The sequence below is a fragment of the Triticum urartu genome, unplaced genomic scaffold (assembly GCF_003073215.2).
Source record: "Triticum urartu cultivar G1812 unplaced genomic scaffold, Tu2.1 TuUngrouped_contig_537, whole genome shotgun sequence".
NCBI lineage: Eukaryota > Viridiplantae > Streptophyta > Magnoliopsida > Poales > Poaceae > Triticum > Triticum urartu.
Window position 1 is genome coordinate 60,577 of NW_024116040.1, and position 16,814 is coordinate 77,390.

Genomic DNA, 16,814 nt, shown 5'->3' on the forward strand with positions numbered 1-16,814 from the left:
AACAACATACTAGTAAGAGAATTGGGGTATTTCACCCAATCTCAACAGAATTGACGCCCTCGTCAATTTTGTTATACACTAACAAGCAAACAATTATATCTAGCAAGCAAGCATTTGAAAGGTCATAGGATCTTTCTTTGGTATACATGCTTACACATGTATAGCAAAGATAGAGCTTAACTGAAACCAACTATAAGACCCCTCCTTGTAGGAAGGAATGCTACCACCAAGAACGTAAACAAACCAAACATGCTCGTGAGAAAATCCGGCAACACCTCCTTTGTACCGTCGGACATCCACGACGGGCAAATGAATAAACAGAGCATATATTCATAATATCACAAGAAGAAGCATCCAACAAGCTCCTACAACCCATGTAGAGCAAAGTGGTGAAGCCACCAACCGTTATGAACTATAACACCCCTCCTTGTAGGAAGGAATGTAACCACCAAAAACGTAAACAAACCAAACATGCTCGTGAGAAAATCCGGCAACACCTCCTTTGTACCGCCGGACATCCACGACAGGCAAATGAATAAACAAAGCACATATTCATAATATCACAAGCAGAAGCATCCAACAACCTCCTACAACCCATGTAGAGCAAAGTGGTGAAGCCACCAACCGTTATGCTACACATAGCAAAGAAAACATACGTTCCAACACACCATGGTGCAAGGTGGGGACTAGTCAACTCCAACCCACCTTGACAGGTAAATACAGTGATATGGAAACAAACCAAGGCAAAGTTTATACAACACAAGTAGATCCTAGCTACCAAGAATCATGAACTAAGTATGAGAGTTACCATGATCAGCTAGGTGGATGGAAGGGGTGTGGAATGTGTGAGTGAACACCCATGGGAGCTACGTCCTTCCTAATACTTGCAAAGCCTCACGGTGATGTACCTGAAACAAAGTCCACGAGGGGCACTACTGGAATAACTTTATATGCCTACGGCCATATCTATGCCGACGGCTGCCGTAGGCATAGATGGCGCTATGCCGATGGCCTGGCGAATACCGTCGGCATAGAAAATCTGTCGGCATAGCTTTATCTATGCCTACGGCAGCCGTAGGCATAGTAAGGCCGTCGGCATACATCGATCTATGCCGACGGCAGCCGTAGGCATAGTTAGGTCGTCGGCATAGAGGTGGCTGTCGGTGTCAAAACCGGCGGATCTCGGGTAGGGGGTCCCGAACTGTGCGTCTAGGCGGATGGTAATAGGAGACGAGTGTAACACCCTCGATGCGACTATAGCTCCCACGTGTCGAGGCACGACTTAGAGACATAATCACATTGAAGGCATATGTCGCAAGTAAGGTAATCTTTACACATCCCATGTAATATAATAATAAAGGGGAGATAACATAGTTGGCTTACACTCGCCACGTCAAACAAGGTACATAAATAACATTACATCATCCAATCACTCATGGCCCGACTACGGCTCCAAAATAAAAGATAACCCAACATGCGACACGGTCCCGATCACCCCCAACTGGGCACCACTACTGATCATCAGGAAAAGAAACATAGTAACGTTGAGAGTCCTCGTCGAACTCCCACTTGAGCTCGAGCGCGTCACCTGGAGCGGAATCATCAGGCCCTGCATCTGGTGTAATAGTAATCTGTGAGCCACAGGGACTCAGCAATCTCGCACCCTCGCGATCAAGACTATTTAAGCTTATAGGTAAGGCAAGGTAAATATAAGTGGAGCAGCCGCAAGCGAGTAGCAAATATGGTGGCTATCCTGTTCGCAAAAGAGAGCGAGAAGAGGAGGCAAAGCGCGAGCGAGAAACTAGAGAGCAACCTGCGCAAGCATTACTCCAACACCGTGTCCACTTCCCGGACTCCGCCGAGAAGAGGCCATCACGGTAACACACTCAGTTGATTCATTTTAATTAAATTAAGGTTCAAGTTATCTACAACCGGACATTAACAAATTCCCATCTGCCCATAACCACGGGCACGGCTTTCGAAAGTTCAAATCCCTGCAGGGGAGTCCCAACTTAGCCCATGACAAGCTCTCACGGTCAACGAAGGAATAGACCTCCTCCCAAGACGTTCCGATCAGATTCGGTATCTCGGTTCTTCAAGACAACTCCGACAATGGTAAAACAAGTCCAGCAACACCACCCGATGTGCCGACAAATCCCGATAGGAGCTGCACATATCTCGTTCTCAGGGCACACCGGATAAGCTAAGCGTACGGGAGCCAACGTAACCCAAGTTGCCAAGGGACGGCCCCGCACGGTGCTCTAGGTTGGACCAACACTCAGAGGAGCACTGGCCCGGGGGGTTTAAAATAAGATGACCATTGAGTCCGCGAAACCCAAGGGAAAAGGCTAGGTGGCAAATGGTAAGATCAAGGTTGGGCATTGCTGGAGGAGTTTTATTCAAGGCGGACTGTCAAGGGGTTCCCATTATAACCCAACCGCGTAAGGAACGCAAAAATCCGGGAACATAACACCGATATGACGGAAACTAGGGCGGCAAGAGTGGAGCAAAACACTAGGCGAGAGGCCGAGCCTTCCACCCTTTACCAAGTATATAGATGCATTAAGATAACAAGATAATATAATGATATCCCAACAAGTAAATAAATGTCCCAACAAGGAACGGCCTCCAATCTTCACCTGCAACTAGCAACGCTATAAGAGGGGCTGAGCAAAGCGGTAACATAGCCAATCAATGGTTTGCTAGGACAAGGTGGGTTAGAGGTTTGACATGGCAATTTGGGAGGCTTGAAAGCAAGGGGTAGGCATCGTAGCATTGGCATAGCAAAAGAATCACGATCCAGATCCAAATTCAAAATTCAAAAATAGCAATGGCGCACGGTGGGGGTTAGACGGTGCGCCACTACTATTTTCCCGCCTTCAAAATTCAAAAATACTAATGGCGCACCGTGGCCTATACTAATGGCGCACCAGTGGCCTATACTAATGGCGCACTGTGGCCTATACTAACGGCGCACCAGTGGTGCGCCATTAGTATACCAGATACTAATGGCGCATCAGTGGTGCGCCATTAGTAAAAATTACTAATGGCGTGCTAGTAATGGCGCACCAGTGATGCGCCATTAGTAGGCAAAACTGGTGCGCCATTAGTAGGCCTTTTCCTAGTAGTGGTGCCAACCTTCTAACAGGCTTTGAGGTAAGTAAAAGATATGTAAAAATATTACCGCATAGACAGTAGCCCCTGATGCTCTGTTTGGCGTTCGGAAAGAAAAGCCGAATAGAGGATCTAATACCGTTCGCAGGAGTCTAACAAAAGTAAGTCAATATGCGTTTGCAGGCTTCGCTGCTAGCATCCACCGCACTGACTGCGGAGGTGGGCACGCTGAAGCAGAACCTCGAGCGGTCCGAGCAAGAGCTCGGCCTAGCCAAGCAGCAGCTCGAGGAGAAGGAAGGTAAGAAATACCTTATTTAAATATGTGAAAGTTGCAATTGCAAAAAGTGATAGGATTAACATGGCTATTGTAGGGGCCACAACTAAGGTGGCGACCCTTAAGCAAGCGCTGGCCGAGGCCGAGAAGAGGGCGGCCACGGAGCGCACCGAGCGGGAGAAGCATGAGACGCAGGTTGGCGAGGTGCGGCAAGAGCTCCAGGCTCTCATGAAAAAACATGAGAGTTTGGAGCTTGACTCGAAGACGAGAGAGTCTGAGCTCGCGGCGGCCATTGAAGATGCCAAGTCTGCCAAGGCCGAAGCCCAGAAGGCCCTCCAGGAGGTTGAGGCAATAAAAAAGATAGCGGCGGGTAAGGCATTCTTTATGCAAAGCAAGCACGTAAAAGTGAATTACTTATTACTTACCCGAATCCGGAGCTCTCCAGGAGCATTCACAGACTTGCCCCGTAGCGTGTCAGATGCTGCCGCCTTCTACCGAGCCGAGGAGGGAAGTTCGACGGAGAAGGTGTTCTAGTCTCAGTATGCTGAGGCCGAACACTCGGTGCCCTTAAGCGACCAGCTGAAGTAGCTGGTCGAGCTCCATAAGGTGGCCGAACAGGCCATGAAGGGCCTCATAGTCCGGTTGTGGCCTGGAGAGGCCATGCCTGGGAGCTACTTTGGGCTGGTGAGGCGGCTGGTGGAGGCCTGTCCAAGGCTCGAAGTCATCAAGCACTTCGTATGCATCGAGGGTGCCCGTAGGGCGCTTGCCCGTGCGAAGGTGCACTGGGGCAAGCTGGATGCTGAGAAGCTTGTGAAGGACGGGCCATCGCCGGGCAAGGAGCATCGCAAGCCCGAGATGTATTATGAGGGTGTTCTGAAGGGTGCCCGCCTTATGGCGGATGAATGTTCCAGGGATGTAATTTTTGAGTAAACTCGCTCGTTTTGTCCTGTGCGTTGAAAACTTGTTCATGTGCGCTAAGCAATGCTTTTTGAATTTAAAATATTACCTTCTGTGCGGCCGTTTATCAAATTTGAGAGATGGCGAGTCGTCGGCTTTTGCCCCCATGCCACGAGTGCTGGGATGTTCGGGATAAACATGAATGTTCCTTCGAGGGAGGCGCTCAACACAATGAACAAGGCAATCGGACTATAATGCTTGAACACTCTCACTTAGCCATAGATTTCTATAATTTTAAATTTCGGCGAAGCCCCTAGTGTTCGGAAGACCGAGTTCGGGGCGCTATCCACGCCTAGGCCGGACAAAGCCGACTCCTCGCTCTAAGTGGCATAAGTCTTTAGGGACTCGAAAACCTCTCGAACAGCGACCAGCTCTCTCCTCATCATGACGGTCAGTTTTAGCTTTCTCTACTGAGGTGCTTAGCCCAGCTCAACTGGGGCACAATCGCAGTAGTTCTCCTAGTGCTACCTTAGCCGATATAACGGAACGTAAGGTACCAAAACATAGGAGCCGGGCAAACCCAACTATTGACCCAAGACATGATTCGGAGCCGATGCTACAATGCTATAAGTTTGGGGTGCCACACTTGTGAAAGTGTTCGGAATTCTCACACCGTATTGTGGGGTACTTAAGCCCCTGGCGTATTGGCCGTACCAAATTGTACGGGTGCAACATGACATTAATGAACATATATTCGTAAAAAGAGTAATGCAATAATAGACGGAAGCTATGCATTGTTTATTTAAAAAGGCTGCGATCAAAGCAGAACGATACAAATAGTGCAATAAGCAAAAGATGGGACTATTTAACATGTCCTTTCCAGGGGCGAGCTGCGGAATGGTATGTGAAACAGGTATACTGCTTGTTATAGAGACCACCTTAGAGTTCTGTAGTGCGGCGTAGCTTTCTGCTTCCCTGGTTGTATCGTTTGTGCGGTAATTGTACTGCCGGACAAGCCTTCCGAAGAATGGAGTCCTGAAAATGAGAGAAAATTAAGAAATCGGCAGCCCCTAGTGTGGTTTAAGCCGCGTTTCGGGCGTGCCGTGATGGTGCCCCTCCCCCTGTGCCCATGGTATTTCCAGAGCGTAGTTACGTACGCGCAACACTGGTTTCGCAAGTTCGCGAGGGCTGGGGTTGGGGCCGCATTGCTACGCTTGCTCGGAACGTGCCAGGCGGTCTTGTTGTAGGTTACTCCGGGCGCGTTTGACGGTGTCCAGACGTTTAATGGCCGGTCTGGAGAATTGCCTTGAGAGGCTGCTTTGTACTTCTGCTGCGATAGCCGCCGTATGCTCCTCCGTTCGAAGAGAGTGTTCGGTGTTTCCATTTGACCATGATGACTCCTCGAGGGCCTGGCATCTTGAGCTTGAGGTATGCGTAGTGCGGCACCGCATTGAACTTGGCAAATGCGGTTCGCCCGAGCAGTGCGTGATAGCCACTGCGGAATGGGACTATGTCGAAGATTAACTCCTCGCTTCGGAAATTATCCGGAGATCCGAAGACCACTTCAAGTGTAACTGAGCCTGTACAGTTGGCCTCTACACCTGGTATGACGCCTTTAAAGGTCGTTTTAGTGGGTTTAATCCTCGAGGGATCGATGCCCATTTTCCGCACTGTATCCTAGTAAAGCAGGTTCAGGCTGCTGCCGCCGTCCATAAGGACTCTAGTGAGGTGAAATCCGTCAATAATTGGGTCTAGAACCAATGCGGCGAACCCGCCATGACGGGTGCTAGTGGGGTGGTCCCTTCGATCAAAAGTGATCGGGCAGGAAGACCATGGGTTGAACTTTGGGGCGACTGGCTCCATTGCGTATACGTCCCTTAGCGCACGCTTCCGCTCCCTCTTGGGGACGTGGATTGCGTATATCATGTTCACCGTCCGCACTTGTGGGGGAAAACCTTTCTGTCCATTATTGTTCGGCGGCCGGGGCTCCTCCTCGTCATCGCTATGCAGCCCCTTGTCTCTGCTTTCGGCATTTAACTTGCCTGCCTGCTTGAACACCCAACAATCCCTGTTGGTGTGATTGGCTGGTTTTTCGGGGGTGCCATGTATATGGCATGAGCAGTCGAGTATTTGATCCAAACTGGACGGGCCCGGAGTATTTCTTTTGAATGGCTTTTTCCGCTGACCGGGTTTAGAGCCTCTGAATCCGGCATTAACTGTCGTATCCTCAGCATTGTCGCTGTTAATGCGGCGCTTTTGCTTGTTGCGACACGACCTGCCACTGCTGTCCCTGGTATCCGAATTACCAGGGCTCTTGGTCATGTTATTGCTGCGAGCTAGCCAGCTGTCTTCTCCTGCGCAAAAGCGGGTCATAAGTGTCGCGAGGGCTGCCATGGATTTCGGCTTTTCCTGTCCTACGTGCCGTGCAAGCCACTCGTCGCGGATGTTATGCTTGAAGGCTGCTAGGGCCTCTGCGTCCGGACAGTCGACGGTTTGATTTTTCTTGGTTAGGAACCGTGTCCAGAATTGTCTGGCCGATTCCTCTGGCTGCTGAATTATGTGGCTTAGGACATCGGCGTCTGGTGGTCGCACATAAGTGCCCTGGAAATTGTCGAGGAATGCGGCTTCCAGGTCCTCCCAACAACCAATTAATTCTGCTGGCAAGCTGTTAAGCCAATGCTGAGCTAGTCCTTTAAGCTTGAGTGGGAGGTATTTGATGGCGTGTAGGTCATCACCGCGGGCCATGTGGATATGAAGGAGATAGTCCTCGATCCATACCGCAGGATCTGTTGTGCCATCGGATGATTCTATGTTCACGGGTTTGAAACCCTCGGGGATTTGATGATCCATTACTTCATCTGTGAAGCATAGTGGGTGTGTGGCGCCTCTGTATTGGGCTATATCACGACGCAGCTCAAGCGAGCTTTGTCTACTGTGTTCGGCCCGGCCGGATTTACTGTATCCAAAGGGGCGGTTACCGTCTCGTGCCGTGGGGCGCCCACGCGATCCGTAGATCGATCTTGTTTGCCTTGCCTTGTCCTCCAATATATCTCGCAGGTCTGGCGTGTTTCCTGTGCCTTGGTATTTTTTGAGCGGCGCCGGGGTGCGGCTTGAGTGGAGGGCCGAGAGGCCTCTCTGTCGCGGCCACAGGGTGGCCGGTCAGCCGCATCATCCGCTGGTGATGTAGGTTTAGGTGCTTCCTCCTCTAATTGGGGTAGCAACCTGCGCTTTGGGTAGCTTTTGGAGGGGCGTTCGAGTTCATACTCTTCGGCCGCGAGGACTTCAGTCCATCTGTCGGCTAGCAAATCTTGATCAGCTCTAAGCTGTTGCTGTTTTTTCTTGAGGCTGTTCGCCGTGGCCATAAGCCTGCGTTTGAAACGCTCTTGTTTGACGGGATCCTCCGGCACGACAAATTCGTCGTCGTCGAGGCTTGCCTCGTCTTCGGAGGGAGGCATATAATTATCGTCCTCGACCTCTCTGTCTGCCGCTCTCTCATGAGGGCTGGCTTTTCCATCCTCCTGTGCTGAATCTTGCTGGAGGTGGTTGTCTTCGGAACTATCCGGGGTGTTATTATCTCCCGTGTCGGAACCACCGTTTTTGCTTTGGCGGGATTTAGAGCGGTGCCGCTGACGCCGGCGCTTAGGCTGCTTCTTGGAGGGGTCATCCTCCACTGTTCCATCGCCATTGCCTTCTTTTGGGGTGTCCACCATGTATATATCATACGACGAGGTGGCTTTCCAGTGCCCTATAGGCGCTGGTTCTTGATCGTCTCCTCCATCGGTGTCCATGCCGTCGATGTCTTCGGAGTCGAAGTCGAGCATGTCGGTTAAATCATCGACAGTGGCCACGAAGTGGGTGGTGGGTGGGCTTTGAATTTCTTCATCATCCGCATCCCAACCTTGCTGACCATAGTCCGTCCAGGGCTCTCCTGATAAAGAGAGAGACTTCAGTGAATTCAGAATATCGCCGAAGGGCGAGTGCTGAAAGATGTCCGCGGCAGTGAACTCCATGATTGGCGCCCAATCGGGTTCGATCGGTAGGGGTGCGGAGGGCTCGGAGTCTGGAGAGGAGTCCGGTTCCTTGGAGTCACGGGTTTCGCAGAGAATAGGGCTGGTGTTCGGTTCGATCGCCGTAGAGATTGCAGCCCCCGAGGCGGTGTCCAACCACCCATCCTCGGTTGGCGCAGTTGGCTCCGAATTAAGGGTCGGAGCTGATGCGGGTGCGGCCTCCAGTGCACTGTTCGGCGACAGAGCTAGATCGTGCCCATCGTGAAAGTGCGGCGCACTCGGCTGTGGCTCGAATCCGTCGAAGATCAAGTCTCCGCGGATGTCGGCCGTGTAGTTCAAACTTCCAAATCTGACCTGATGGCCAGGGGCGTAGTTTTCGATCTGCTCCAGATGACCAAGCGAATTGGCCCGCAGTGCAAAGCCGCCAAATATGAAGATCTGTCCGGGGAGAAAGGTCTAACCCTGGATCACATTGCTGTTGATGATTGAAGAAGCCATCAGGCCTAAAAGTGACGACACAGAGGAACTCTCAATGAAAGCACCAATGTCGGTGTCAAAACCGGCGGATCTCGGGTAGGGGGTCCCGAACTGTGCGTCTAGGCGGATGGTAACAGGAGACGAGGGACACGATGTTTTTACCCAGGTTCGGGCCCTCTTGATGGAGGTAAAACCCTACGTCCTGCTCGATTAATATTGATGATATGGGTAGTACAAGAGTAAATCTACCACGAGATCAGAGAGGCTAAACCCTAGAAGCTAGCCTATGGTATGATTGTTGTTCATCCTACGGACTAAAACCCTCCGGTTTATATAGACACCGGAGAGGGCTAGGGTTACACAGAGTCAGTTACAAGGGTAGGAGATCTACATATCCGTATCACCAAGCTTGCCTTCCACGCCAAGGAAAGTCCCTTCCGGACACAGGATGAAGTCTTCAATCTTGTATCTTCATAGTCCAGGAGTCTGGCCGAAGGTATAGTCCGGCTATCCGGACACCCCCTAATCCAGGACTCCCTCAGTGGCCCTGGTGGCTTGGGGACAGGCGGCGGGCTGACGCCGTCAAATCTATGCCGACGGCCCTGATGGCGGCCGTCGACATAAATATCATCGGGTTTTTTACTAGGAGTTGCCACGTGGCAGAGCTATGTCGACGGCAAAGCCGTAGGCATAGTTATCCATCAATGCCTACGGCAAGGCCTTAAGGTGTGGTGGCACGTATAAAGAGGCAATACGCGGCTCCAGTGTGAGGTCCTCCCCCCTCACCGACGGCAATGAAATCGAAGTAATCTCTCTGCGGTTCTGGCGTTGCATGAAATAGTTCTGAACACTCGGAGTGTGACCAATTCATGAGATTTTTACACAGTGCAGACACATGTGATATAATAGGTGTGGCAATTTCTTATATTTTTTAAAGATGCAAGAGTATGTGAAAACCCCCCTACTACGGATTGTTCTTCGCGTGTCTACGAGTGTGGCCAGGGGCCTTCGGGGGCTAGCCATGCCACCAAATCTTCCGTTGGCTCCTCTTACATGTCTGGAAGTGTGCTGTCAGGTGCAAACACCCGTCATGCGGTTCCGGAGTGTGACCCCCTTCACGGAAGGCGCTGCCGCCAGCACTTGGACGGGGGAAACAACCGCGCCAGGTCGACACGAGGGGGATCCGATGGTGGGTTGGGCCTAGACCTTGTTCTGAAATGTTCCTATGGGCTGACCTATCACAATCAGGTGGAAAAGTCCGTTGGTCAAAGGCCGTCCGATGTAAGTCAAAGGCCTAGATCTCCGGGTCAACGGTGCTAGGGTAAGGCCGGTCGGGGGCCTTCGGGGGTAGCAATGCCACCGAAACTTGCATTGTGTCTTAACATATATATACAAGTGTGATGGAGGGTTGAAATAGCCAACAGAGCAACAGGCAGCACACTTCCTTCACAAAACCGAACACGTTCTTTCTCGATAACCAGATACTACCTTGGAGATGGTGTAGTTTACAAGCGGCCTCTTGTCAGGCTTCTATGAAATATGCTCAAACTTTTACAAGGGCCATATGACTACACCGTGCCAGGTCCCGATGATTTCCGGCATCGCATGATTTCCCGTGGATTTTAACGGCTAGATCGGGCATGCTGCCGAGGTACATTCACCCTATGGTGGTGGGCCTGCCCCTCTTTTGGTTGCACTAGGCCTGCACATACCGCAAAGATATCATATGTGATTTAACAAAATACTTCTGGACATCATTTCAGGTGGTCGCTGTGCAGATCTGTAATTTCCCGCCTTGAAACCCTACGGATGCAGTAAATGTCTCAAATATTGCAGGCGGGCCCAAAAATGCCATGTACTTGCACATGTAATGCAATGGCCCCCTTTGAGAGCACGAGAAGTTTCGAGGTCAACGGAGCAACGGGCAACTCACTTCCTTCACAAAACCGGACATGTTCTCTCTCGATAGCCAGATACTATCTCGGAGATAGTGCAGTTTACATGCAACCTCCGGTCAAGCTTCTACGAAACACGCTAAAACTTTCACCGCACCCTACAAGGGCCATATGATGACACCATGCCAGGTCCTGAGGATTTCTGGCACCGTATGATTTTTGGTCGATTTTAACGGCTGGATCCGGCATGCCGCCGAGGTACATTCGCCTCTCGGTGGTGGGGCATGCCCCCTCTTGGGTTGCACTAGGCCTACACATACTGCAAAGACACCATATATGATTTGAAAAACCACTTCTGGACATCATTTCAGGTGGCCGCCGTGCAAATCTGCCATTCCCGAATTGAAACCCTATGGTTGCATTAAATGTCTCAAATATTGCAGGCGGCCCCGAAAAATGCCATGTACTGACACATGTCATGCAATTGCCCCCTTTGAGAGCACGAGAAGTTTTGAGGTCACCGGAGCAACGGGCAACACACTTCCTTCACAAACTGGACACGTTCTCTCTCGATAGCCAGATAGTACCTCGGAGATGGTGCAGTTTACAAGCGACTTCCGGTCAGGCTTCTACGAAACACGCTAAAACTTTCAGCACACCCTACAAGGGCCATATGACGACACCGTGCCAGGTCCCAAGGATTTCCGGCATCGTATGATTTTTGGTCGATTTTAACCGCTGGATCCGGCATGCCGTCGAGGTACATTCGCCCCCGATGGTGGTGACTACCCCTCCTTTGGTGCCGTTGTTCGATGCTGAGGGACGTCGCACGTGTCTTCGTCGACGGTGACGGGGAAAGCCGAAGAGATGTTCCGTGCGACTGTCCGTAGGTCCCTGTCCGGACTCATTGTCGTCATACCGGACGCACCATTCCCCGATCCATTCCCTCCCCACCTCACCTCACCATCTCCTCCTCGCCGCCCTCCTCTCCCGTCACGGATTGTCGACGGTCGTTCCAAGAGGTTAGAAAAAAATAGAAGAAAAACAAAAGGGAGAACACAATTGTATGAGCTTGGTTTCTATTGGTGGAAACGTTTGTGCCACGGATCGATGACGTGGCGCATATCCATCCATCTATCCATCTAGCTGTCCACCCCGCAACCATCCATCCATCCATCTAGAGAAAAGGAGAAAAAAAAGAAAAAGAAAAAAGAGCCCACCCAACCCCTACCTCGCTCTCTCCGCACAAACCTCTCTGTCTCTCGCGACTCCTCTCTCCCCCACGAACCCCTCTCCTTCGCCGCCGCCACCACCCACGCCGGCCGGTTCCGGCGAGCTCCGGCGGCACGCAGCACGCCCCCGAGCTCCCCTAGGTCCGCTCCACCTTCCCCTCCGTCCAGAATCGGCGCTCCCGTCCTCCACCGACCCCGTGGCTAGCTAGGGTTTCGACTGCCACCCCTAACATCGCCGGGATCAGCCAAATCCGGCGAGGGCGAGGCCAGAGCTCGACGGATCCGTTACGGGCGTGGCGCAGGTACGTCCTTCCCCTCTTTCCTCGCCCGGATCCACCCTCCCCACCTCACCTTCTCCTTTCCTTCCCTTGCTGCAGGTCACCTTGGTGCGGTCTGGACGGCGACTACGGCAGGAAGGATCGTCCTTCCTACTCAAGGAGGCGGAGGACGAGGGGCGCACCTAGCTGGTGGCCCTGTCCTGTTCGAGGAGGCGGGGGCTGCCGAGCTCAAGCACGGCCACGACGACCCACCTCGGCAGGTAACACCTCCATCTCCTCCGCCTCCTTCCTCTGCTCACTACTTCTGCTGCTAAGTAGAGGAATATGTGATGCACTACACCACACGAAGCTGGCTATATCCTTCACCGGTAGCTAGTTTGATCTATCATGACAGACAAGCTACATACATAGCAGTAGTTGCTCTTTTATCATTCCCCCACCGGCCAGAGCACAACGTACTCACACACAGAGAGGAAATCTCTAGTTAGCTTTTTTTAGTTTGTCCTCTAATTTGTTATTGGCCATAGGCTCGTGACAATCTCTTTTTTTCTTTGTTGATGCTTACGATCAATTCCATAATTTACCAGTGTATAAGTATATAGCCCCTAGCCATGTCTACTTCCAGTCCTACTCGGACACACATATTCACATGTATTCGGCACGTACGCGTGGAATCACGTTCAAGGGAACTTTAGCACTACTTTACAATGTACATGAAGAATCGGTTTACTCCAATTGACAAGTAAAGTACAGTGGCCTAGTTGGATCCTGTGACAAATCCTGTGACAAATTCACATCCTAGGCTTGATTCCTGGCCGAGCCAGCTTTTACTTCAATTGACTGCATGATCAAAGTATAGATATAGATAGTATATTCGTACTGGTATGATGAACAAGAGCTTCCAGTTAATTACATAATATTGGTGATGTAGTTTTACTTGCTGTGTATGCTTGCTTAGTTGTCCATCGGGCCGCTCTCTTGTATCGTTTGAGTGCGCCAATTAGTTCGGCCAGCCTCTATGATTTATTATGTAGCTTCTGGAGTGCTTCTATCTATATTTGTGAAAAATTCGACCCAACAAAACAAAATGTTAATCAGTCCGCTCTCTCAAAGTTGAGTATAGGCTGCTGCATATGAATGATTTTTTTCTTAGTTTGGGTGCTAGGTACTGATAGAGTTGGTGTATCCATAGATAGCATACACTTGCACATTTTGTTGAGTTCTTCTGTTGCGAATGAGAACAACCATCATGGACCTCCTCTGTTTTCAAGCAGCTTGCTTCTCCATGTATGATTTATGCAGCATATACATCTTGCTCCTCTTTTATCAGTAGCAATGGAAGTTGATGAAATTTAAGTGTCGTGTTGTTCTAGAGATGCAGGGAGGGAGGGAAGTCCATGGATTGGACTGCAAGGATTGGATGCAAACCAATGCACATGAGGAGAGATGCAAGCCAGGCCATGACCTAAAGGTCCCTGCCGTGAACCCCTTCCCCTTCCCGTGTATAATCATGCTCAACAAATACTTGATATGATTTTGGTTAATCTTCAATTCAGCCCAGCTAGCTGTTGTAGTACTTGCTTGTCTCCTTCCAAATGTTGCCCTAGTCCGTTGAGTGTCTTATTGCTCCAGGTAGTACTGTTATTTTTATGCTCTGCGATTTGGTTTGCATGGTTCCAGGCTCCCAGTCTACCGCTTTTGTTGCTGTGATGTCGAGCTCTGTTTTCTTTATTATGACAAGTTGCAAAATTAGTAGTGGGAAATAAACTTTTGTTAACTTGTTGGCTGAACGAATGGAACTACTGTTATATTTGATTTGTTGCTCAACTAGTGCTGCAATGATGGAACCGATGATTGTGCATGATGCATCCATCCATTCTATCGGAGTGGCTGTGTTTTTTTCTTCTTGTGCTAAGATTGCTAGCATCACATATCCTATGCTTTTGTTTCTCCAGTAGAGCCATGTGAGATTGATGTGTCTGCCACCGTCCTTGAATGGTTGTTCAATAATAATGGTCCTAGCTAATTACTAGTATGCGCTGCTGCTAAAACAACTTGCTCCTCGTTTGATTTCAAGGATGTTGTTGCTGCTAAAGTAGCAACAACAACGACAACAACCATCCTTTGGTTCCCCAAAATTCAGATTGCACGTGCATCTCTACATACACACACATATGAATATGCACCTCGGTTTGGTTCAGTTTGCATATTTACATTTGCTTTAAATTTGACTGAAACTATCTTGGTGACACTTGCGTCAATAGCGTGTTCTTCCCTTGTAGATGTCCTTGGAGAAGATGGCCGTTGGAGTGTAGGGGAGAAACAACCTTGTCCTGCTCGAGGAGGAGGAGGAGGAGGACCACCCGAGCTCGAGGACGACATGGCAACAGGTAGCACTGGCCTCTCTCCCAAGGTGAAGGTCTGATCCGCCTGTTTAGATGGTCTGCTCTCGTCTTATGCATGCGAGGGGAGAAGAAAGCCATTGGACCGAATTATATTTGCATGTGAGGGGAGTGATCCTTTTGGTTGATGCAGAGTATAGATTCACAAAATTCACCACATGAGCGTACTACCTATATCCAAATTCTGGATACCACTTGCATCTTTTGTATGTACACATGAAAAAGCACAACGGTTTGCTTCAGTTTTTATGTGTCCAATTGTTTTTTACTTTTGTCTGAAACTATCTATCTTGGTGGCCCTTGCATCTCCTGTACATACATACATATGAATCAACACCACACATTTCTTCAGTTTGTATGTGTCAATTTTTTTGGTTGAACTTTGACTGAAACCAACTGGATGGCACCTCAATCTGTACATACACATGAATCAGCATCACCCTTGGTTCAGTTTTGTATGTGTCCATTTGTTTTTACTTTGACTAAAGCCAACTTGATGACACTTGCATCTTCTGTATATACATATATACATATGAATCAGCACCACTCCTTTTCTCTTTGAAGCTTGCCTTGAACAACAACTGATGCTTGATAGATACAACCGAAACTGGAGCATCTCTGTACTGTATGTATTAGTAGTATTGTTCGGTTCAAGCACCAACATGACAAGTTATCTTGAGCAAAAGCAATAATTTTCTGCCTTTTTAGATTGATGCCCCTGTTCTAGGCGATTTTCTTTTGGTAAATTCAATGTATAGATTACATATTCATCCTCATGTGTAGGATCTTCGGTTTGTTGTACTGACTGTATGCCACCTCCATCGTTGCAGCCTTGTCTCCCCCACCACCGTCCCTCGGCCTCCTATAATGTAGTTGTGGATTCTTAGAACGGAATTGTTATGTACATAAAAAATATACTATGGTCTGTGTTTGCAAATCCATGGCTGTTGAATCATGTCTGTATAAGCATTTGTAAATAGCTAGCCTTGTTGGCTAATCTTTTTTTTTGGTTCTGGTCAGCAAGTATGCCGACGGCAATGCTGTAGGCATAGATGGCTGTCGTGACACCAGAGGCGCGCCACGTGGCAGGGCTATGCCTACGGCAAAGCCGTCGGCATAAATCTATGCCGATATGCCGACGGCAAAGCCGTCGGCATAGCCGTGCCATGTGTCGTCCCCCGGTTCCTCTTGGCGGCAGGGCTATGCCTATGGCAAAGCCGTCGGCATAGAGGCATAGCCCTACCACGGAATGCCACATGCCAGAGGTATGCCGACGGCTCAGCCGTCGGCATAGATTTCCACCAAGCCGTCGACATACCTCTGCCACGTGGCTTCTCGTGAATCGTCGGCGCTTTTGACGGCGACGTCCGTTGCCGTCAGGCGAAAAACACTGCCGACGGCTAAACTGTGCGGACGGCTGACGCCCGGCCGGCTATACTACGCCGACGGTCTGGCAAGACTACGCCGACGAGCCTATGCCGACGGCAGCCGTAGGCATAGATCTATGCCGACGGCAGCCGTAGGCATAGATCTATGCCGACGGCAGCCGTAGGCATAGATCTATGCCAACGGTAGAGGACCTATGCCGACGGCCCTGGGCCGTAGGCATAGGCCGCGAGTCCGGTAGTGGGGTGAGTCCAAGGACTCGGCGAGTACACAACAAAGCATGTAATAAAATGGCAAGTAATACCATGAATATGAACCATGCTTGATCAAGTAAATACTATACTCGAATCTTCCATGCTTGGAATGGCATGAGAAAACATGAAGAAATGATGCAGCCAAATAAGACCGAGGACTAGACTCTGAGCTTTTGCTGGCAAGCTGAGGAGGGGCGACGTATCACCTCACTCCTTTTCAACCCTCACCAAGTGAGAGGACCATAACATGAGGACGGACCCGAAGGACCATACACTCGCGAAGCGAGGATCACTCCTTGAACTTGGAAGATTCACTCATGATGGATTTGTTATCAAGAACCAAGAAAAAACAATCCCTATCACATACCAGTGGTATGGTGTATTGAAATGTACACTAGGGAGTTGTATGTTCACCATTGCATGAATGTAAAGGAATAACGTGAACATGAACATAATATTAAGGGAGCAATCTAGGTCTTGTTGCCCGGTGTACTCGCCTCAACCGTTGCGAGGGAGGTGGTGCGAGGCTATATCCGGTGGATTGGTGCTGCAACCTGCTGTAGAGACATACATACAAGTTTTAAAGATTGCATCAAAG

At 49.9% G+C, this 16,814-nt stretch overlaps 1 long non-coding RNA gene across 2 annotated transcripts; it reads left to right on the forward strand.

Moving 5' to 3' along the window:
• Window positions 1-11,885: 11,885 nt before the first annotated feature.
• On the forward strand, window positions 11,886-15,595 carry LOC125529136. 2 transcript variants are annotated; one of them, XR_007292565.1, is made up of 5 exons: window positions 11,886-12,198; window positions 12,274-12,434; window positions 13,548-13,645; window positions 14,457-14,564; window positions 15,407-15,595. It is a non-coding gene; the product is annotated as an uncharacterized LOC125529136 (long non-coding RNA). The 2 variants fall into 2 exon arrangements; XR_007292566.1 differs by having other exon boundaries at window positions 14,457-15,595.
• The last annotated feature ends 1,219 nt before the right edge of the window (window positions 15,596-16,814 follow it).